The 20,862-nt window shown below is 40.8% G+C and overlaps 1 protein-coding gene across 2 annotated transcripts in view; it reads right to left on the bottom strand.

Annotated features, from left to right (window-relative positions):
• Positions 1 to 20,862, bottom strand: part of LOC139698710 (insulin-like growth factor-binding protein complex acid labile subunit) — a 1,245,847-nt gene that overhangs the window by 30,068 nt on the left and 1,194,917 nt on the right. For both annotated transcript variants that reach the window (XM_071597590.1, XM_071597591.1), the window contains one exon: positions 5,720 to 5,772. The gene's annotated coding sequence lies outside the window, so the exon portion shown is untranslated. The remainder of the gene's footprint in view (positions 1 to 5,719; positions 5,773 to 20,862) is intronic.

The raw sequence follows: 20,862 nt of genomic DNA, 5'->3' as shown, positions 1-20,862 counted from the left end.
AAACTGTTAGTTATCTACGGTATATGAATGCAGTCAGAAAGGAAGCTTAGATGGGCTTCATAAGCTAAGTTTGAAATCCAAATAGGAAACGAAAATTTAAAACATTTGCCGGAGGCCGTGCTTCCATCCTAACTGACAAATTTCGGCACCCCAGACCATGAGATAAACAACACAGCCAAGGCAATATGAGTAATGTCCTAATTATGCTCATTAGCAATGTAGGAGCACCTCAAAAATGTTTTGAGAAAGCAACTCGAAACCAGCAGAGGAAACGCTCCATGTAGAATGCACGTAGAGCCATAGAGAGAAAACCTCCTTCCCCTCTCGTCTCAGCTGGAGTCAGGTGACAACCGTATGGTAATATGAATGAATTAAATCCATAGCAGTGAGCAGAAAATTACGTACTTCCTATAAGACTACGAGTAAAAGCATCCGAAAGAACGAACCGACGTTGTCCTGACGAATTTCGACGCTAATAAATTGAAACCCCTTGAAGTAATTAATTAAAAATAGCAATTTTCCACAAAAATTGCTATTTTTGTGGAAAATTGCTATTTTTAATTAATCATTATATTCCACCATATCACGCCTGAAACGTCTCTTTTTACCCTTGAAGTAAGTCCTACATTGGTCACAAAACTGGAAACATTTCTGGTTATGCCACAGATTACAAGGTTACAGATGATTTTGGACGAATCCCAATACCGGAGATATTACGTTCGATCAAGAGGAGAACCTGAGCTGAGCGTCCTTCACGTCAGAAGGCACATAAACTCCAGGATAAACATTCATTTTGTGAGTCTCGTCAGCGTATTGCATGAGCTCAAAATCACTGAACTACCTGGGTCAAGATTAAACCACCACATGGGTACGGACACTCATTAACGAGTTACTTTATCGGGCGTGAAAACCACGTGTGACTAATTGCGACTGTGAACTCATTCGGACAATTTAAACCGGAGGCACGGCAATTCTAGTCAACACTCAAATGAAATGGAGACTTAGCAGACAAAATTTGATCAGATACTGCCTCGTTCACCTGTGATTCCGGGCACAATCAATGAGGTAACAATGACAACAGTATCAACGTGAGATTACACAGTAAAGAGAAAAATAATCCGCCACTTTTAAGCTACTTCGTACAGCAAAACATCGCCATGGCAGTTGTTGGAATAGAAATCAAAATAGCTTCACGAGGTGTTTTATAAAGAAAATATTGACGCTGCTTGTATTTATAAACGCATAATCAGGGGTCATTACTTCCGCAGGAAGTTTTGATTACCTTAAATCACACATGACGTGAATTCAGATACTCAGATGCTTAAACAGAGGTTTCAATTTCATTGAAATTGAAAGGTGTTGCAGAATTCCAATTACACACATTCAACAAATATTATATTTTTTTTTGATATCGGGCGTTTCTGAATTGAACCACAGAAATAGGATAAGGGGAGCAGTTCAGAAGTCACTAAAACATTCCTCCGAAAACATGAATTCTGACGAACGTAACACAGAATTTCATCGGCGAAATACGAACGAGATCTACTAAATGACATTTCGGCTTCGTGCCATTGGCTACGACTGTCATGGCAGACGTGCGCAACCTCCTCGCTTCCGGTTGGAGGCGCTGAGATAGGAGCGGGAGTCCCGTGTACTTGTTGGTATCCATTGGGGGTCTATTATTGAGAGTAATGAAGTTAGTTTGTTGATGAATCAAAAAGCTAACTTTATCTACACTTCTAAGTTCCACCTAACAAAACATTATACAATACTCTAAAACCTTCATCGTAATAATTCATTCTTTAAATCCATATACATTATCCCTTTTCATTCCTTCCACGAAGCCACCAACAAATCTACCCCCTTCAACAGTCCATTTTCAGTACGATCGAAATTAAACAATTCCCCAGGATTTCAGTCCAAGTCACGAAGAACTGTGATATTGTCTTTTCTCTTCTTTCTTCTCTATTCTCTGCCTCATAGATTTTACGGTCGAAAACGTTCCCTCCGCCGCCGAAATGGTCCATCCCCCTAGGAGGGTCTAGGTTGAGCACGGAGCGGCGAAATTTCAATTCCATCGGCGCGCACATGATCACCGAGGGTGTGCGAGCGTAAGTCAGTGCGGAGTGCGTGTAAAAGGGAATTGGTTTAATGACCGACAATTTCCACCGCTCCCATGATCAAGGGACGAGGGGAATGGGGGGGGGGTAGGTCACGGGAGACCCCCCTCCGAGAAGAATAATTATGCCGTATTTTGCGAGGCCCGCTTTTTGCCGAGCCCAGAGACGAAAATTAACGCACCGCTTCCGAGGGAGTAGGGCAAAAAGCAAAAGGGTTGGGGGGAGGGGAGGGGGGCGACGTCGACCGACGAAAGGACTCTTTGTGATGGCAAGAAGAGGGAGGAATTTCGAATCATCACATAGCGGGAGTTTTCGCTTAAGGCCCCCTCGCTCCGATTACGCTCCCGAGACCTACAAAACTGGGCTGGGGGGGGTGAGGGAGGGGGCACACATGGGACGGCGACCCGAGCAAGAAGCGATTCGCATTAGTTTCCCTATTATGTCTTTGACTCGACATAAAGGAACGCGAAATTTTCCCCAGCCACTCCGTGCTGCCAATATCGCGCTTCGCAAACCAAAATATTATCATATCCTGAAAACGTTATCCTTGATCCAAGATAACATCCTAAACATCACCAGGTTGAACAACTTGGTTTGATTGGTTACCTCACCTAAGGAGCTCAGCATGGCGGCGAGAGGAATTCTCACACGGAGATGGGGCAGTTTTTTTCTATCTAACACCTGCCTTTTCCCAGGTAAATCTGGTCACCGAAAAATTAATCACGCAGTTTTGTTGAAGATGGGAATGCAACCGGGAATCGAATCCGGTACCATTATCTAAATTCGAGAGCTGTACCCAATACATTACCACAATCCGGCATCAAGGAGCAAGATTTCAATGGCGAACGTAATGTGAACTGCCTATGCCAAAAATCGCACCTAAATTCAATTAAAAAAATAATCACGCGAAATTAAGTAAGCATATTCTCAGCTAAAACAGCTGCGGAAAGGTGTCTCTTCAGCGAAGACGTTGAAAATGTATTATTACCCCCATCGTAATACGTTAGACGAGATCATACTGATAAAATTAGATAGATTAAGTGCATAACAGATATATTTAAGATGTAATTTTTTCCATGAACGATAAGGGATAAGAATAACGTTGTCCGACAGCGGTAGGGGTAAAAATATTCGGGTCAAAATTAGTCCGTTGTGAATCAACTCCTGCCACACACCCTAGTGGTGGCTTTGCAGGGTACTGAAATATCTAAAATAAAATGGGGTAGACTATTTACGAAAACACGTGCAACACAATTATTTACTGTACCCAGAACTGCATTCTTCCGAAAGACAATCCCTGTAATCCAGCACTAAATTATGGAACGCATTAGGCCGTGGAGGCGGGGACGTTGGGCCGAAAAGGCTCCTCTTGCGCGCCATTCGTTTGGGGGCATTCAGGGATTGCCTGCCCGCTGACCTGGCAGAGAGTGAAAGTTAAACACATTCCCGCAAGAGGGAGAAATTCAAGGCGACCCTGAGCAAGAAAGAGTGACCCATTACGAATAGGGCAATATGCGACAAATTGGCCGCAAGCAAACCCTTTCACCCCGAAGCGGGGCGGACCTCCCCATGCCGTGCACGTGACCCCACGCCTCAACGGCCATTATCTACTTGGTTCCAGTCTTAAAAGCTGGATTTAAATTCTGTTCTATCCGGCAGTGTAGGAAACGGTAGGGCCTAAAGTGAAAAGACCTCATTCAAACAATTCTTGCTTTTAAAGATAATTAAACCTTAGTTGAAATAATTCAGGGAAAAAGTTTTTTTTAGAGAAAGTCAAGTTATTCGCGGAAAAACATCACTCGTTTCCAGAAATTACTATACGGCCATATACTAAATAAATTTTAGTAAACTTTTGTTTCCCGATGAAGTAAGGAAAACTTTTATTTATTTCGCGGAGTAAAAATTAGACGTGTTCACCCAAATGCTAACTGCTTATGATTTGTGAGGCGGTGAAATTCTAGCAGCTACGTGAGTACATTGTAATTTGAATTCGACAGAGCTACTGCCTCTAAATCCCTCGCAGGTTCTTCGAATTTATAATTCATTTATTTGCGCCTCAATATTACCTACGTTTCTGTTATCCTCCACGCTGGTGATAATACCTTCCAATTTTCTAAAAATTCTAATTATTATTACTGTACACTTTCATCTCCTATCCATACTTTCCTTTCGTTAACTTCACTTTACCAACTTCAAGGTTTTTTTGGAATAGGAGAGTCACCTGCAACGAAAGTACCCGCCTTTATCAGGAAAAAAACTATACCTTTAAATAAAAAAATAAAATTAAAAGCTTTTCCGAGTGAAATGCTGGGACAAAACTTTAATTCCATGCGCTAAAAGAATACTGACCTTAATCGCTACGCTAAATCCCCCATCACAATTTAAAATCTTGCGTTGGGTAACACACGCTTCGGTTCGGACACAAAATGTTGAATTCCCGAAGAAATTGCACGGTGACGTCAAATGCTAGCAATATAAGAAATAATTCCGCAATTATTCTGTTTTATGTAATGATAATGATTCATATTATATTAATAAAATAAAATTGCACAATTATTATTCATAAGAACATTCCCGAGTTCCAGGTAACTACTTCAAACATATCAAATGACATAGTTTGACATGATGGAAATCGTCTATGATGAAAGACGACACTTGGCTTTTCCACAAAGAATATTTTTAAGGCGACCTAGGTTTCGCTACAGCGTTAGATCTTCAGTGAAGATGTTAAGCTGTAAGGAAACCTAGGTCGTAATAAAAATATTGTACGTGGAAAAGCGAAGTGTCTTCTTTCATCATTAATTCTAACAGTGTCATGTCTGCTCAAAATACACCCTTCCAATTTTTAATGGTGGCAAAACGAAAGCTCCTTCACGTATAAAAGTGAATCATTTTATCCGATACGTTAACCATAACCAGTTGAGTCAAGCATGATAACTGCATGACAAAAATGAGTGCGAAATTCCTCATCCTTTGGGCATTTTGATAGAAAAATCATAATTTTTGTGAAACGCAAAATTTACATTTAGTCTTGAAATTGTGACAAAATGACAGCGCCTGCTTAGTGATATTAAAATTTGCAGAAGTTTCATCCTTGTCAACGACGTATTTATTTCCACCCACTATATGAACTTTGTGATGGAACACACAGCAGGGGGAAAGGAAGGATATATTTCTCAATTCCAAATGGGGCCTCGAATTAATTAAACGTTTCACCTTCAAGGATTGAACTAGTCGCCTTGACTGATTCACTCTCTAATTAAATAAAAACGTCCACTTCACGGTCGCAACTGTTCCGTGATACGCGCGAATAATCTCGATTCCACGGCTTTCGCGTCGACCTAACCAGAAAAATGGGTGGCTCCCATTATCTCTACTTTGTTCCAGTCTTAAAAGCTGTCTTTAAATTCTGTCCCAACCGGAATCACGTGCTCTTGAAACATTAGTTAAAAAAAGAGTCCGTGACTACAGGACACAAGTACGTAACAGTACTCGCATTGCACTAGAGAGGATGCCACGGGTTGCCTGAGGTTTTAAGTGTCTTCCCGGAGACGCGGGTCAGGGCGAACGGAGGAGAGAGGAGGAGTGTTGATTCTTACCGAGAGATCCTCGAGTAAATGACCTCTTGACTCAGCAACGCAGCTGCTGGATCCTGGAACGGAAAGGAAAAGACGAATTTAAATGAGATTGGTGAGGAAAAAAACGGGCAATTGCAAAAGAGAGAGAGAGAGAGTGGGCATAAGAATAATGGGCAATTCACAAAAATGGTGAATGTTATGTCATGCGACGCAGCAAGAAGTTCACTCCTTCCCACAAACATCTCGAAATATTTTTTTAGTTGGCTTATCGTTTTAAGTTCGTATTCGTCGAATTAAACTACCATGCGAGCACATAAAAAATCAGGTTCGGAAAGACGCACAAGCTCAAAAATTAGCCAAAGATACCTTTCCGAAACAAGTGAAACCTTTCACCTTCTACACTTTTAGCTACGATAGTAGCAATAATTTTTCTCGTGATCACCGAAAAAACTTTGAATTAAAAAAAAATTTTTTTACATGATTTCGTTATCTCAACAAAACTTCAATGACACAACCAGAAGAAAATTTCTAGATTTAAAAAGATGAAAAGAAGGAACGAGCAAGTTTTCGACAGCATAACCGTTTAAAGTTTCGTTCGATGTGTCATTCCTTTATAAGTTAATATTCTGCTGTCCATCCGCGCCGTTAGAACGAAGAGGTTCTCCTCCGTCTTATTCCGTCGTGGGCGTTAAAGCAGCATTTATTTCATGCCGCTCAGCAGAGCAGGATCTCGCAGTAAAATTCGAGTTAAGTTTTTATGGCGTGCTGAAACATATTGTTTGCGTGCACTTCTAAAATGCATAAGATTGGCCCATTGGGAAATATACCTAGTGAGATAAAAATCCAAGAAAGGCCTGCGGACATGCATCTCTTACCCCGTAGGAGCTCACTATTTCACTTATTTTTGATATATTAACACAACGGTGGACAAAAATATTCAACTATGGCCCCCTCTCGCTTCTAAGATATGAATGATTCAGTTTATTGATTAATACAGAACAAAGAATAATCGCGTCGGATACGTTCCATGCAGTCGAATTGTGTTAGCGTTTGTTGCGTCATTCTTTCACGATTTAGGATTGAACCACGCGTGGAGACTTTGAGAAAAGTGTTTTTTTTTTTCGTTTTAACACTGCCTTAGACGCAAGGAATTGTTCTGGAAGCTTTTATTTCCACAGGACTTGGTCCCGAGTCGTGTCGCAGCACCACCGAAAGTCTCAAAATGGTGTCATGAACATTAAAAAAGAGAAAAGTATGAACACAGAAAGCCAAACCATTTTGAGTTAAAACCAATTCCTTCGGCTAATTCATTAGAAGCGCAAAGAAGCTAGATTTGTAAAACGTTGTTCTGATAAACTTAGTAGCGTATCCAAAATATTAGAGGAGCTAAGCTGGGAATCACTAACGGAGCGAAGGTTATATTACAGATTGAAGCTCTTGCATAAATTGGAAGGACGTCTCTTTAGCAGTGTTGTTGAAAATGTATTATTACCCCCTTCCTGCTAAGCTAGGAGAAATCATATCAATAAAATTAAAAAGTTTAAGTGTTGAACAGATAGATTTAAGATGTCATTTTTTCCACGAACGATAGGGTATCATAATAACATTGTTCGACCGCGGTAGGGTCATGTTCGGGTAAAATTATTCTGGTGTGTATTCAACCCCTCCCACACACCCTAGCGGCGGCTTGCAGGGTATATATATAAAAAAATAAATATACACATATATATATATAAATAGATCAGACTTTTCTTACATTTCTTGAAATATTTTTGATCGTTACTCAAGTGATTGCAGAGCTCATCTTAATCTTATTAATACACATAAATCTGAAAACTAGTTCTTTATGTGGACACATCAAGCCAAGACGGTACGGAGAAAGGGTTTCTAAATTTTTTTCATTAATAGGGTAAACATACACAAAGTAAAATAGGCTGGGTACTATTTGGATACACTTTTCGGGAAATATTTGCATAAGAAAAAGTCGATTTGAAAAAATATTTCTTCCACACACAAATATGGCAGCACGTTTCACTCGAAATAAAAAATTTATTTCATTCATTTCAATGAGGAACGACAAGTAAAAGCGTCGCATTCTCCCTCTAGATATTATATCATTTACAAACGTATATTGCGGTTTAAGTCGACAGGTACGCAAAAGCTTTGTATATTTCAAACAGCTGCTGATAAATTCGCTATTATCAGATTATTTCTTCGAGAGTTAACCAAAAAAGTGCATCGCTTTTACGGCAAACTTCTCCTGCGAAATGGGATGTCCTCGATTTATTTCTGTAAGGGATCATCAAAGTTTATTGAAAAGTCCATCAGTTCGTTTTTTCGAACTCAAGAGTTCATTATGCCTGGTAAAATAAACTGCACTTATCCAAAGCTGGCAGGTGCCCACAAAGACACCGTGATGAAGAAACTGCCAACGTATTAAACAAAAAGGCATCCAATAAGAGTTAAATCCAGTTAAACCTGCACAGATATATTAATCCGGCGAAGTTATTGCATGTGTATTTTTATATAGATATATGTGTAAAAATATGTGTGTGTATATATATATGTATGTATGTATGTAAATATACATATATATCCATATGTATATATATATATATATATATACACACACACACTTGACTGCCGGTAGGATAAGTTTTGGATGTAATCCACGGACTATGTTGTTTCCAGCCTTACTATTACTTCGGGCCTTTCGTAGTAGATCCAAGATGAGCTCTTGTTAATTGGTTTACAGCAGGACCAAGAACACACTGCCATCATCGGCAAGATATTCAGCGAGAGTCCGATTTTCCAAAGAAGTTCAGTTTCACACAATAAGTTTCACGATCGCATCAATGAATTTATTTAAAAAAAAGATATTCCGCTCCAGAAAATTACTGAATTAAATTGAAATTGTAATGAAAAATTCATCTAACGACGAACTACAGCCACCACAAGGTAAAACTATTTACACACGGCCTCAATCAAGACCAATGATTTTATCGAAAAATTCGCACGGATGTTATTACAACTGAAAGATATATAAAAATAAAAGATATATCCAGACAAATTGAAAAAAACGTCGATGTTTTGAAAGTATCGCCGGAATTCCATTCCACATTCTTACAGTAGTAAATACTAATATATCACCTCATCAATTGATTGATTAAATTCTTATTATTAGCGAAGCGTTACGGGTTGTGGAGTGGGTGCCACGTCGAAAGCACAAGGTTTCACTCGCGCCAAAGGCAAATGCGGCAATTAAACCTTGTCTTCGACGCCTCTGCGGCTGGAGTGACTGTCAATTTTGGTCCGGATTCGGTCAGACTATCAAAGTGAAGTGCTCCTCGTAGCGACTAAGGTGGCGGTTCAGTTAAGAAGCGAAGAGGAGATCAAGGTCATTATCATCAACGGCCATCAATCCTCGGACTGGTTTGACGCACATCTCTCCTCGGCTCTCATATGTCCCGATGTCTACTTTCACGTCCTTCATCGATCATCGATTGATTCAGATTATCGCGGACTTTTTTTTCTGCAATTTACTTCCACAACTACCTTCGGCTATGAATCAAAATGTATCCCACAGACCAAGTCCCTCTTTCTTTCCACCGTTTTCCACAAATCTCTTCTCTTCTCGCAGTCTAGCATTGTTCTTCAAATTGAGTCAATCAATCACGTGAATGAGGGCATACGAATTGAAATGAGCGCCGGAAATTTTTCACGCTTCCCAACGAAAAGCGTACGAATGTTCTGTTGTATTTGTATTTTTTTAGCAACCCGCAAAGCCACCGCTAGGATGCATGGCAAGGGCTGGATGGACACCAGATTGATTTTGACCCGAATATTTCTGCCCCAACCGCGGTCGGACAATGTTATTCTGATCCCTTATCGTTCGTGAAAAAATTGGGCATCTTAAATCTATCTTGCCTACACTTAATCTCTCTAATATTCCTGACATGATCGCGCCTAACTTTGTACAATTGGGGAAAATGCTAAAGAAAAATGCTTCCGATTTATACGAGGGTCATCCGGAAAGTAGTACCCGTTCGTGAAATAAAGACACAAAAGTAAATATTAACAAACATAAAAAATTTTATTTGAAAGAGGATACTTTAAACTACTTCTCAACATAATCTCCAAGCAAATTAAGGCATTTGTCATAACGTGTGACAAGTTTCTGTATTCCTGCTGCATAGTCCTTCGCCGCCAGCTCATTGAGATACGCGAGGGACCCATCTTGCACAAATTTTTGCATAATGCAGATGGTGTTTAACAATTTCATGAACAATTGTTCGAGAAACATTGGGAAAATGCTCACAGATGTCATCAATTGTGACGCGCCGATCGTTCCTCACGAATTCGTCAACTGAGCTCACCAGTTGGTCTGTAATGACAGACGGTCTCTCCGAACGCTCATCGTCGTGTGTGTTCCCCCTCCCCATGTTGAAGTTGCGACACCACCGCCGAACAGACGACTCGTCCATTACATTGTCTCCATACACCTCCTTTAATTGGCGATGAATATCACATGGGCGAACGTTTCTTGCATTGAGGAATTTAATCACTGCCCTCACTTCACAGCTGGCGGCGTTCTCAATTTTTTTAAACATTGTAAACAATCACAGAAACAACACAGGCAATGCTAGCGTCACGCAACTTGGCTCAGAGAAGGCAGACAAGCCACTGAAGCTATCTGACCTCGTCCAGCGGCTACTCGCGTCGTCAGCACTTCATGCGGCACGTACGGGTACTACTTTCCGGATGACCCTCGTACAAAAGGTTTTAATCTATATTTCAACCTTAGTATTGATATATTAATCGGGTGCATTCCAAAGTTGACACCGTCAACTCATGGGTACAACCCAAAACCGCAACGTTATGACCTACGTCCTCGCGTTTAAAGGATGCTGATATGTTATTTTACGTAGAGAAGTTCAAGAGTTCTCATGGAAGAATTTCGCAAAAAATTTACTTCTTCCGAATAGGTTTAAGGGCGCTACCGTCGGAAGCGAGAAAGGGCTATAAAAGAAAAACCGGAATAAAACAACGGCGAATTTTATGACCGACACGAACTGGACGGGAGTTACACTCGAACGGCCAAAGCTCTCTGTTCCCCGAAAAGTTTCTCATCTCATTTATTTCCCAATTAGGGGAGATCCGCCCAAAAGGAGAAGTACCCATCTCGCAGAGTTGATTATGTGCGGCGCAATAAAATGCCCCCCCCCCCCCCGCCGTCCTACCCCACCCTCCCACGCCGAAAAGCGACTCTTTGATGTCTCCCGTGGCAGGGGCGGCCGCGCCATCCCCTACCCCTTTCCGCTCCAGCACGTCAAGGGCTCGTCCATTTACGGTCGACATCTTGGGCGACCCCGCAGTTCACTCGGCCTGGGTCGACATTTGACGACGGATTTCATTCAGGTGCGCGGTGACTTTTAGCCACAGTCACGTCCGCATGAAGTGGTTTGGGTCCGTCGCCACGAAACCGAGATTATACCGACGATATACCCACTTTCGAGAAACTGTCACGAATTCGCGTAAGGAATATGTAATGGTGGGAAAGCTAATCGAATATCAATGTTACTCTAATGCATTTACCAACACTGACTCAGTACAGTACCTAAGCACCGTTAACTCTAAATGCAGCTCAGTCTTTGCCTACGTGAGTTAATGAAATCCCTGAGCACCGATGTGGGTACTTCCAGGGACATAATGTTCCTTCCTGTCGATCGAACCCATGCTCAAAACCATCATCCACCGATTAAGGGTAGGTTTTAGACAACCCCTTCAACGCCCATTACATATCAAACGTACTTCCCCAGCCTATTCTCTGATTTACCCTACATTATTTTCTTATTCAACTCTCGGTACCTTCTTCATTCCCTTCAAACTCCAATTATCTGGTACACTTTTCTCGCTTTCCCGATATCCTACCCTATATCTTCCAGAGTATGCTACATAGATCGAACTTTAATTTTTTGTAAAAAAGAGTCAGATAATGATAAACAATCAGACCTTACAGTTAAAATTGACAATGTTCTCGGATTTTAAATTATTTATTCACTGACATTGGCACGGAAGTTCTCCCTTTTTGAATCGTCGCGGCTAATTCTTCTTCCTGAATTATGAGCTGTATACGAGTGGCACTCCACAGCAGGCCATTGCTATAATTTATTCATAATATTATCAAACGTATGGTTATTTTAGGAGAACTTCACGCTTGGACTCGTAAATTAAGGGTATCGCTGAGGGATCTTAATGTTCGCGTTACTTTTCTCGTGAGTGGAAAATGTCTCGAAGTCATCTTGGAATCAAACGGGATATTTACTTCTGTTAACTTCTTCGTTGCCATCTTTAATTCGTAATCAAGTGCATTAGTAATTTGGATCTTAAGTTGTCCTCTTCTCCTTTTGTCCTGAGCAGACATTTCGTTAAGACTAAGTTAATGTTGACGCACGATTGATTTCCTCCTTCTCTCTGCACCACAAAAAATCCTAACTACTCTCAAAATTTGAACCTAACATAGGGCAGACTTTTGTTGTCCGTCGCCTCCCCAATAAATAGTAATAATAACATAAAAAAGTAAAAACAGAGTTAGAAAATCGCTAACGTTAACAAAACCAGGTGGAGAAAATAACTCAATGTAATAGAAACCACAAGGAAATCAATTATCAATATACCTGAACGATAAAATAATAACGCAATCACGAATGTCGAAACTTAAGCAAAGTAGAAGGCGTGTAAGCGAAGCGGAGAACGACAGAATGGGACTAGACGGATTGCAGCATAAAACAGGAGAAACAATGGAAGGAGGGACCCTTTGGGGCATGGACGAGTCTCCCGAGACTTATACCCTCTTACCGTTATTTTAATTGAACCTCTTCCCCCAAGAGGACCCTCGCTCTCGCCAAGGACAGCTACAAATGGAGTGAATGACTTCCAAAAAAGGAAGATTTCGTTCAGCCCAGTCGCTAAATGCACCGATCCAGCTGCAACGCAGCCGACCCAAAACTTGTGCTCCCCGTCAGAACCCCTTTTTACGTCCCAAGGATGTCTGGGGATGTCGATCTTTCAGATGGGGGAGGAGGCGGGGTGGGCAAAGGGAGACGCTCTTCCCGGCGGGGACGCCGAAGACGATCATCGTACACACGACATCAGAGCGTTGAATGGCGCCCATTCCCTCGACCACCCATTTTGTGGTCCCAGGATTTAATCGCGCCAAGCTAACGACCGCGGTTTAAGGCGGCACTAATACCCACTTTCGATAATTGTTAACAGCAGAGAAATCACGACGGTTTTGATTGTTCGACAAACGACTTATTTAACTTTTAACTCCGAAAGCGGTAGGTTTGAACACGAGAACCCTCCACGACTAAATTCTTAAGTAAATTATAAAATACGGAGACAGAACACTAAGAGTACTTATCGTGAGATAACGGAATTCATGACCGCATATCATATTTTCTTTGCATTACATTTTTACGCGCTTGCCTAGAGATTTAACAGATTAAATAAATGCTATTCAACGCTGATGCAACACATAGAAATTAGAATTAAACTTTAAAAAAAAGGAGCTTAGTGATACATTTTTATGAAAACGAACAATTCCCTTCCGAACGCATCAGGAACACCGAAATAGAAAGTTTGGACACGATTAAATAATTACACCCTACCCTCACTCACGACCTCTCCTGGGGAAAAATATATATTTAATATTTTAGCATCCAGCAAGCCACCACTAGGGTGTGTGGCAGGGAGTGAATAAATACCAGACTAATTTTGATCCTAATTTTAACATACCGCGGTCTGACAATCTTATTCTTATCCATTATTGTGCATGGAAAAAATGACATCTTAAATCTATCAGTTCTACACTTGATCTCTCTAATTTTAGAATTTAATTTAACATGACCTCTCCTACCGTAGTACCATGGGGGTAATAATACATTTTCAACACTAGTGTTAAAGAGACGCCTTTCCAATTTATACGAGGACTTCAATCTGTAATTTAACCTTTACTCCGTTAGTAATTCCCAGCCTATCTGCTATAACATTTTGGATACGCTACTAAGTTTATCATAGCAACGTTTTACAAATCTAGCTCCTCGACGCTGCACGCCATCCGATTCGACAATCAATTCAACTTCGTGAGGATCCCATATGCTTGCAGCATATTCTAAATGAGACCTAGCCAACAACATATAACAATGAACTAATAAATGAACTAACTAACATAAATTGGAAGGGCGTCTCATTTGCAGTGGTGTTGAAAATGCTTTATTAGATCCATCGTACTACGGTAGGAGAGATAAGGTCAATATTAGAGAGATTAAGCAGAGAAAAGATAAATTTACGATATAATTTTTCCCACGAACGATGAGGGATCAGAATAAAATAATGTTTGTCCGACTGCTCTAGGAGGTAAAGGTGTTTTGGGTGAAGGATAGTCTAGTGTGTAATCACTCCCTGCCACACACCCTAGTGGTGACTCGTAGGGTACTAAATTAACTAACAACAGAAGAAAGGAAAATTCCTGGGAAAACATTTGATTAAATATTCACAAAATAACAAGTTCAAAGATTTCGAAGCAATACAGTTTTCTTGCTTTATTCGTTTCGCACAAGACTACTTTTCATATTTTCAAGCATTGTAATATTGTACGCAATATATATGTAAATTCACTCTTAGCCTCTCCCGAAATCCCGTATGCATGAATGAGGGTTGCACTTGGGGGAGCACTGTGTAACAGATGTCACTGGCACAATTGTTGTGTCCCATGAAAAACCTTATATCGACCACAATACCTTACGTGTAATACCGTAATAATGTTTGCGTGCCTCTCATTTCCATAGGACGTCCATGTCCATCCAGAATTGAGGTTTCATTTTGTAAAATATTCTCAAATCTAAATCATTCAGGAATGTGGACATGTTCATCTGCCGGCTGTCGCTGGCAGCCCATGACAAACTATCTTTTCACTCTTCACCGAACTCGTGGGCCTAGTGACAATCAAGAGATTACCTCCAAACCGTCCCATGTGTTCTCGCCGTCAACTCGACATTCGGTCTCACGATAACAACGTTCATGTAGACATTTCCCTTTCCTGTCGACGGATTTTTTGAAATGTTATGCATTCGACTGCCGGTGGCTGAAATGAGGAAAATGATCCAACTTATCGATAAGTTCATTCGTTTATCAAGTTCGCATTGGAACATTTTTCTCATAGACATGACTCTCTTCTGTCATAAACACAAGTACAATGGGTGCACACGCCCCTCACCGTAGCTAATGTTTAGCGAATCGACGTTAATGCTCCACGATATTTGTTGGCTCCACTATGATCCACGGACCCATAGCTCATATTCAAGAGTGACACTTAAAGCAACCGCACCTCTACCACACGACGAGTCGTCACAACTTGATTCCTGCGAGAGAGAACGCATGGCTTCCGACACATGAAGTTTATTTATGGATAGTTTTCGCAGCAATACTAAAAAAAACATAGAACGAGTTAAGTATTTCTGCTCTCAGGTCTCCTAATTGTCATTTCTACTATCCTGGTAAACTCGGCGAAGCATAGCAGACAATAAACTCGACTGATTACCGTTTATGCAACATTCACACTGCCTAAAACTGAAAATCTATCCCCCGCTCTCTTACCCACATTAAAGCATCTATTATATGTCACCAGTACTTAAAGATACACAGTATGAATGGAAAAATGATCAGTGGACTGAAAATATCATTTAATTCATGTTCGACCTCCGCCAATTTTATTCGAATATTGATTTTATGAGCCTTTCAATCAAAATCCCTGCAAGACCCTCCTACAAAATGTGGGTACGTTGTTCAGCGTACATTTTAAGCTGACGCCCTTCTGATCAACTGAATTTTACTTTTTTATAACTATTGCTCTATTCATCCAGTTGGAACAATCAACAAATGACCTTCAAATGACCCCCACGGCACGCCGCGGTGAGTTTACGAAATGCTTCCAAACAATGACTTGACAATATGTATGGAATGTTCATTTGGTAAATGCAAGACGGAAGTAGAAATCGGTAGACAATGGACACTCCCACGTCCCATTGAGATATATTTTAAAGAATTTACTGTTTCAACCGTACTTCGGTATTGACGGATAGAAGAACCGGAAAAAGATCAATTGTGTGCGAGATTTTTAAGAACTTGTCCGATTGAATGAAACTTTAAAATAACAGTTGATGTTTCTAAAAATACGCTAGCATATACCGAAATTAAACATTTCCGAATTTCCTGAATTCAAGAATTTATGAATTTTCCACTCCAAGAATTCTAAGCACGAATGAACTGGCAACAATTAATGTGATAGACCATGTGTTTGGGCACGGTGTCAGGAGGGCAAGAGAAGAAGCTGAAGTGAAATGGCGACAGTTTTCAAACGGTGGTATGCGTCCTGTATCTACTGTATCCGGTATCGATTGTGTCCCGTATTGATTAAAATATGGGTCTAGAATATGGTACATTTCCTTTAATTAATACTCTCGTTTGCCGCGGTTTTCCTGATAAAGGGGAATGATTTCATATCCCAGCTATTTTCTATTATAATCATTAGCTTGGTATTATGGAGGGAAACGTTCAATTTTAAATAAAATTTTTGAGATTACAACGGAAAGCCAAGTTGAACGAAGTTTTTGCACACGCAAAGGAGGCTTATCCATACCATTCGGTGAAAATCCGATAAAAAATATTGTTTTCACCTCAAACTGAATATAGATTCATATTTTCAAGATTTTGAACGCAGTGCGCTAAGGCCAAACACTAGCTTTTAAAAGGACTTCATTCAAAGTAACTTTAATTCGAGAGTGTACAGCACTTGGTTTAAATGGAAAAACTAATTACTGTTTACAGTACTGAATACTGTTCCTGTAATCTCTGAACGGAGACGAGTAGTTAGGGGTGCAATTGAAGTTTTTAGAATTTTGATTCCTTGGAGTGAATTAATCTTGAAAACAGCCATGAAGGAATTTGGCAGGGGGTGTCAGGCCACCAGCCAGCACAGTAATTAGAGATTGGTGTGTGTTTTGTTATGGTTTCTACAATTGTAATCGCGAATCATGCCATCGGAAAATAACACACATTACCTAGTCCACGTAATTAAATAGTAAACGATCAATTTACATTAGGACTTTCCTTTTTACATCAGCAATTGTGTGCACCTCATATGCATTGGATACGGCGTGTTCAAAATCGGGGGGGGGGATTTCTTCCGAGTAAACTGCATTTGTAATATCTAGTCGATTTCATTTAAACTTTTCCTTTTTCAGACCCAACGCGATCTACGTAAACCGGTCTCACGCAGCCGTCGAACGACGCGACATCCGTACCATTTATAAAAATTCAATTGCCATGGAACGAACTCTCCAACGAAATGAAATGCCACTGGGGTGGTAGGCCCTCCTTCCTCAAGGCTTTCGAACTCTTGCTTTATGCCGCGGGCACAAAATTTTCGTTACTCCGACTCGGGAGACATATGATTCGGGCTTCGGGGTATGGGATTAGTTGGCCGGGACATCAAAAGAGGAGGAGAGTGTAACCATGACCCTTGGGCTCGTCCTCGCGCCTTCAATTACCGCGAGTGGAGTTTTACGAGTGCCTATCTCCCGGAAAAAGGTTCCAAAGAGAATTCAAGCCGGAGTCACATACACGGGAGCGAGTTGGATTGATGGGACCGCATAAACTCTTAACTTTTCAACACCAAGGATCCTCACAAAAAGGTTTGAAATTTTCAGAAGCTCTTCCATCCTCCACTACTCTTTTCCAATAGGACGCGTCTCGTATTTCGATCGCCTTGCATCAAAAGAGGCCACTAACTTATATAATTAAAAACATGTAATCTACCGGTAAAGATAGGTTTTGGATGGACACAACCACCAAATAAATATTTTGTGACTCCTAACAAAATACAAAACACAATCCAGCAACCTACTCTACAGCAAGTCCCTCTTCATCTCAGTGTACTTCCTCCCTTCATCCCGTCCAACATCCCTATCCTGCTCCTTCCCTTTCCTCGTTTGCCCAACATTCTCCCCTCAATTACAGTCTTCAACATCCCGCTGCCGGTCAATACCCCCTTCATCCTCTTTTCCTGCCTCCATAGGATTTATCCCAACAAACACCTCTCTTCGCCCACCATACCAAGTACTTCCTCATTTGGTTTCTTCTCGGTCCATTTCACCTTCTCCATTCTTCTCCACACCCACATTTCAAAAGCCTCCAATCTACTTCTATCCTCCTGCTTCAATGACCACGTTTCCGCGCCGTACATAGCTACGCTCCATATAAAAGTTTTTACGAGTCTTTTCTTAACATCCTTACTCAACGTCCCTGTCGTCAACACCCTCCTCCTTGCGAAAGGCTCTTTGCCTAGCGCAATTCTTCTCCTTACGTTCAATATAAGGATATATTATATTGTGGTAAGAGTAAGTACAACGTCGTCATATTTGTCTCCAAGAAAAATATTATACTGATACAAAACTCATAATTTGGCAAATTTATAATATTTTCATCGAACTCCGGCTGGGTAACGAGCCCAAACTGCTAGCCTTAAAAAGTCGCGGGTTCGAGCCCTACCTCGGGTATTAATTTAACAATCAATTCTATTCCTGGGAAACTTAACGGCCAGCCAGAGTGGCTTATTGAGTTCCTCGAGGCAGTTGGACCCACAGAGACGCTTGGAGAACAAAAAATAGAGAATGTTTATTTAAAATTTCTTTTTCCCACAGGTCTCACTAAATTAACACAAAAATACAGTAAAATATCCGTCCTAGTAAGACTAATCCGGATTGGCTTCGTGTTAAATTTTGAGTATACATTGAAAAATTGTAAAAAAAATCATTATTTCACAGAACTTTTTACGTTAAAAAGTGTACGTGGGAAATTAAATGGGTCAAGTTTTTGCATTAAAATCGATCATTTTGGTAATCGTGAGTTGAGTACTAATCGAATTCATACAGGCGAATATGTGTTTGTTCACTGGGACATTTCTGGGACTGACAGCATTGCGGTAACTAAAGTGAGACAAATGCTTATGACAGTGAAAGTAATTTTAAATTGCCTCAAAACTGCGGAGTGGACAAAATAGAACGAAGCAGCTCAGTGTTATCTATGTACGACTTCTCTATGTGACTCTAAACGGAATGGAATTTCAAGATGGAGACACAGGAGGTGTTTTCCTAAACAAGATTCGAATGCCAAGAACCTAAAGACAAGGGGGGTGAGATTCATCTTCCACGACCGGAAATTTCTCCGCGTCGACGACTAGAAACGCCGCCGGAAACGAGAGCAGCTGACCACCGATGACTTTTCAGGGTTAATTACTTTGTTTTAAAGACATTATCATTCCTCCTCATTTTATTTTTACAAATTCGTATTCGAAAAATGTTCATTTTGTATATTTTTCACTTGATATATTTGCTATTTTTTCCTCTATGATATCTGACCGGTTCATAAATCAAATTTCCCAGTTTAAAAACAAGCATACTGTCTTTCGTCCACAGCAATTTGACTGAGCTCCTCTTCCATTTCCCCAGCCCCTATAGCCTCTCTTCTAATCCCATTTTCCAATGAATCATTGATTTTCTTGCCCTAAATAAATATTTTTACGTGTCTACTGCTTTCTTGTTTGTGACCGTTATCTTATTCAAACAAATCACTCGCATCTCCGTTATGAACGCCTAACTAGACAGCGCTTGGCGTCGTCCACCCATCCCATGCCATTTACGTACGTCTGAAGGTAAAAGAAATGATCAGCTCCCGACTCTTCTCTCCATTTCGATCGATATCTATAGTCAACCTTTCTTTTCCGCAAGTTAGGATACTAGTTTACTTATAATAATAATTTATTTATACATACCCTGCAAGCCACCGCCAGGGTGTGTGGCAGAGGGCGCATTAATTTTTACGTATTAACGGTGATTTAATTCTTTCAAGGAGTCCAAAACGCCTTCTCGATTCTATGTCGAATTTAGATCCTTCCGGAAGCAATTCAAATTCACGTTTACCCGAATGATATTGCAACTCACGTAGAACAAATAGAACAGTTTTCGTTTTGCAGTGGAAGAAACAAGTCTTTGTTTACATTTTTTTCTTCCAAATAATGGTGATAGCCCCCTCTCAACAAATTTATTACGACCAGTCTTTCAAGCACTGTACATGACCACAACATTCCGCATGCTTGATGTGGATGCACCCACTGCCATAAGCACATCATGTAGGTGACTTGCAAAATATTACGTATGTGTAGAACTGTCGGGCCAACCTCAAGGTCCGCTGCACTTTCCGTGCGGCCCACACGACTGCTACGAATATTCAGACTAAAGAAATTTAAAGCATTTAAGTTAACAACTCCGAAAAATATCAACATTTTAGTTAGTCAAAAGGACCTCCCCGCTCCTTGGCTGACACGTTTTAGAGCATTTCGAAATGTTTAATAAAAAAGCTGCCAGTTATGGAATTAGTAGTTAGACAAATAAATAGAGAACAAATGAGCTTTTACGGAATGGCTCCTCTAAATTCATCTTATAAACCAAAGCGGCCCCGCGAAAAGTTTTAGTTTGACAGCTTGAGTCAGCTATACGTTCGCTGGAGGTTTTCCTAGCGAAGAGAGAAATTAATCACTAAGCCCTTTTACAATTTTGAATTTCGACAATTTTGCCGTCCGTTCAGATGGGATAATCCAAGTAAGAAGCAGAAGAACCTTTAAGCAGGTACAATGTTACATGCGCCGTGAGCCCGGACAGCTGGGAATGTCGCCGGTATCGCAGCCAATTTTCCAATCAATCCAAGAGGGTTCCCTGATAATTTAAACAGCGAAGAACGATTCCTGGCAAGGAAGAAAATTAGAGGGATGGAACGAGTCATCAAGAGCAACAGATTCAGGCAATCGACCCTGACGAAGCTAAAGACCGTCTCTCGCCGGGGGGGGGGGGGGTGCTTCGCTGGCGAGGCGATTCTAATGATAATAATTATATCATTGGCCACCGAATCGGAGGGCGTTATGACTCCATTACGATGGAAACTCAGAGGGAGGGCCAATCGAGAGATGAGGACAAAAGCAATTACGACGAGCGATCAACTCCCAAAGGCGCCACTTTGGGATTTCGTGAGGAGGGCGAAAGATTCCTAAG

The sequence above is a fragment of the Hetaerina americana genome, unplaced genomic scaffold (assembly GCF_022747635.1).
Source record: "Hetaerina americana unplaced genomic scaffold, ioHetAmer1.1.p SCAF_9, whole genome shotgun sequence".
In the NCBI taxonomy this organism is placed as follows: domain Eukaryota; kingdom Metazoa; phylum Arthropoda; class Insecta; order Odonata; family Calopterygidae; genus Hetaerina; species Hetaerina americana.
Note: the sequence above shows the minus strand (reverse complement) of the source record. Positions and strands in the feature narration are given on the sequence as shown.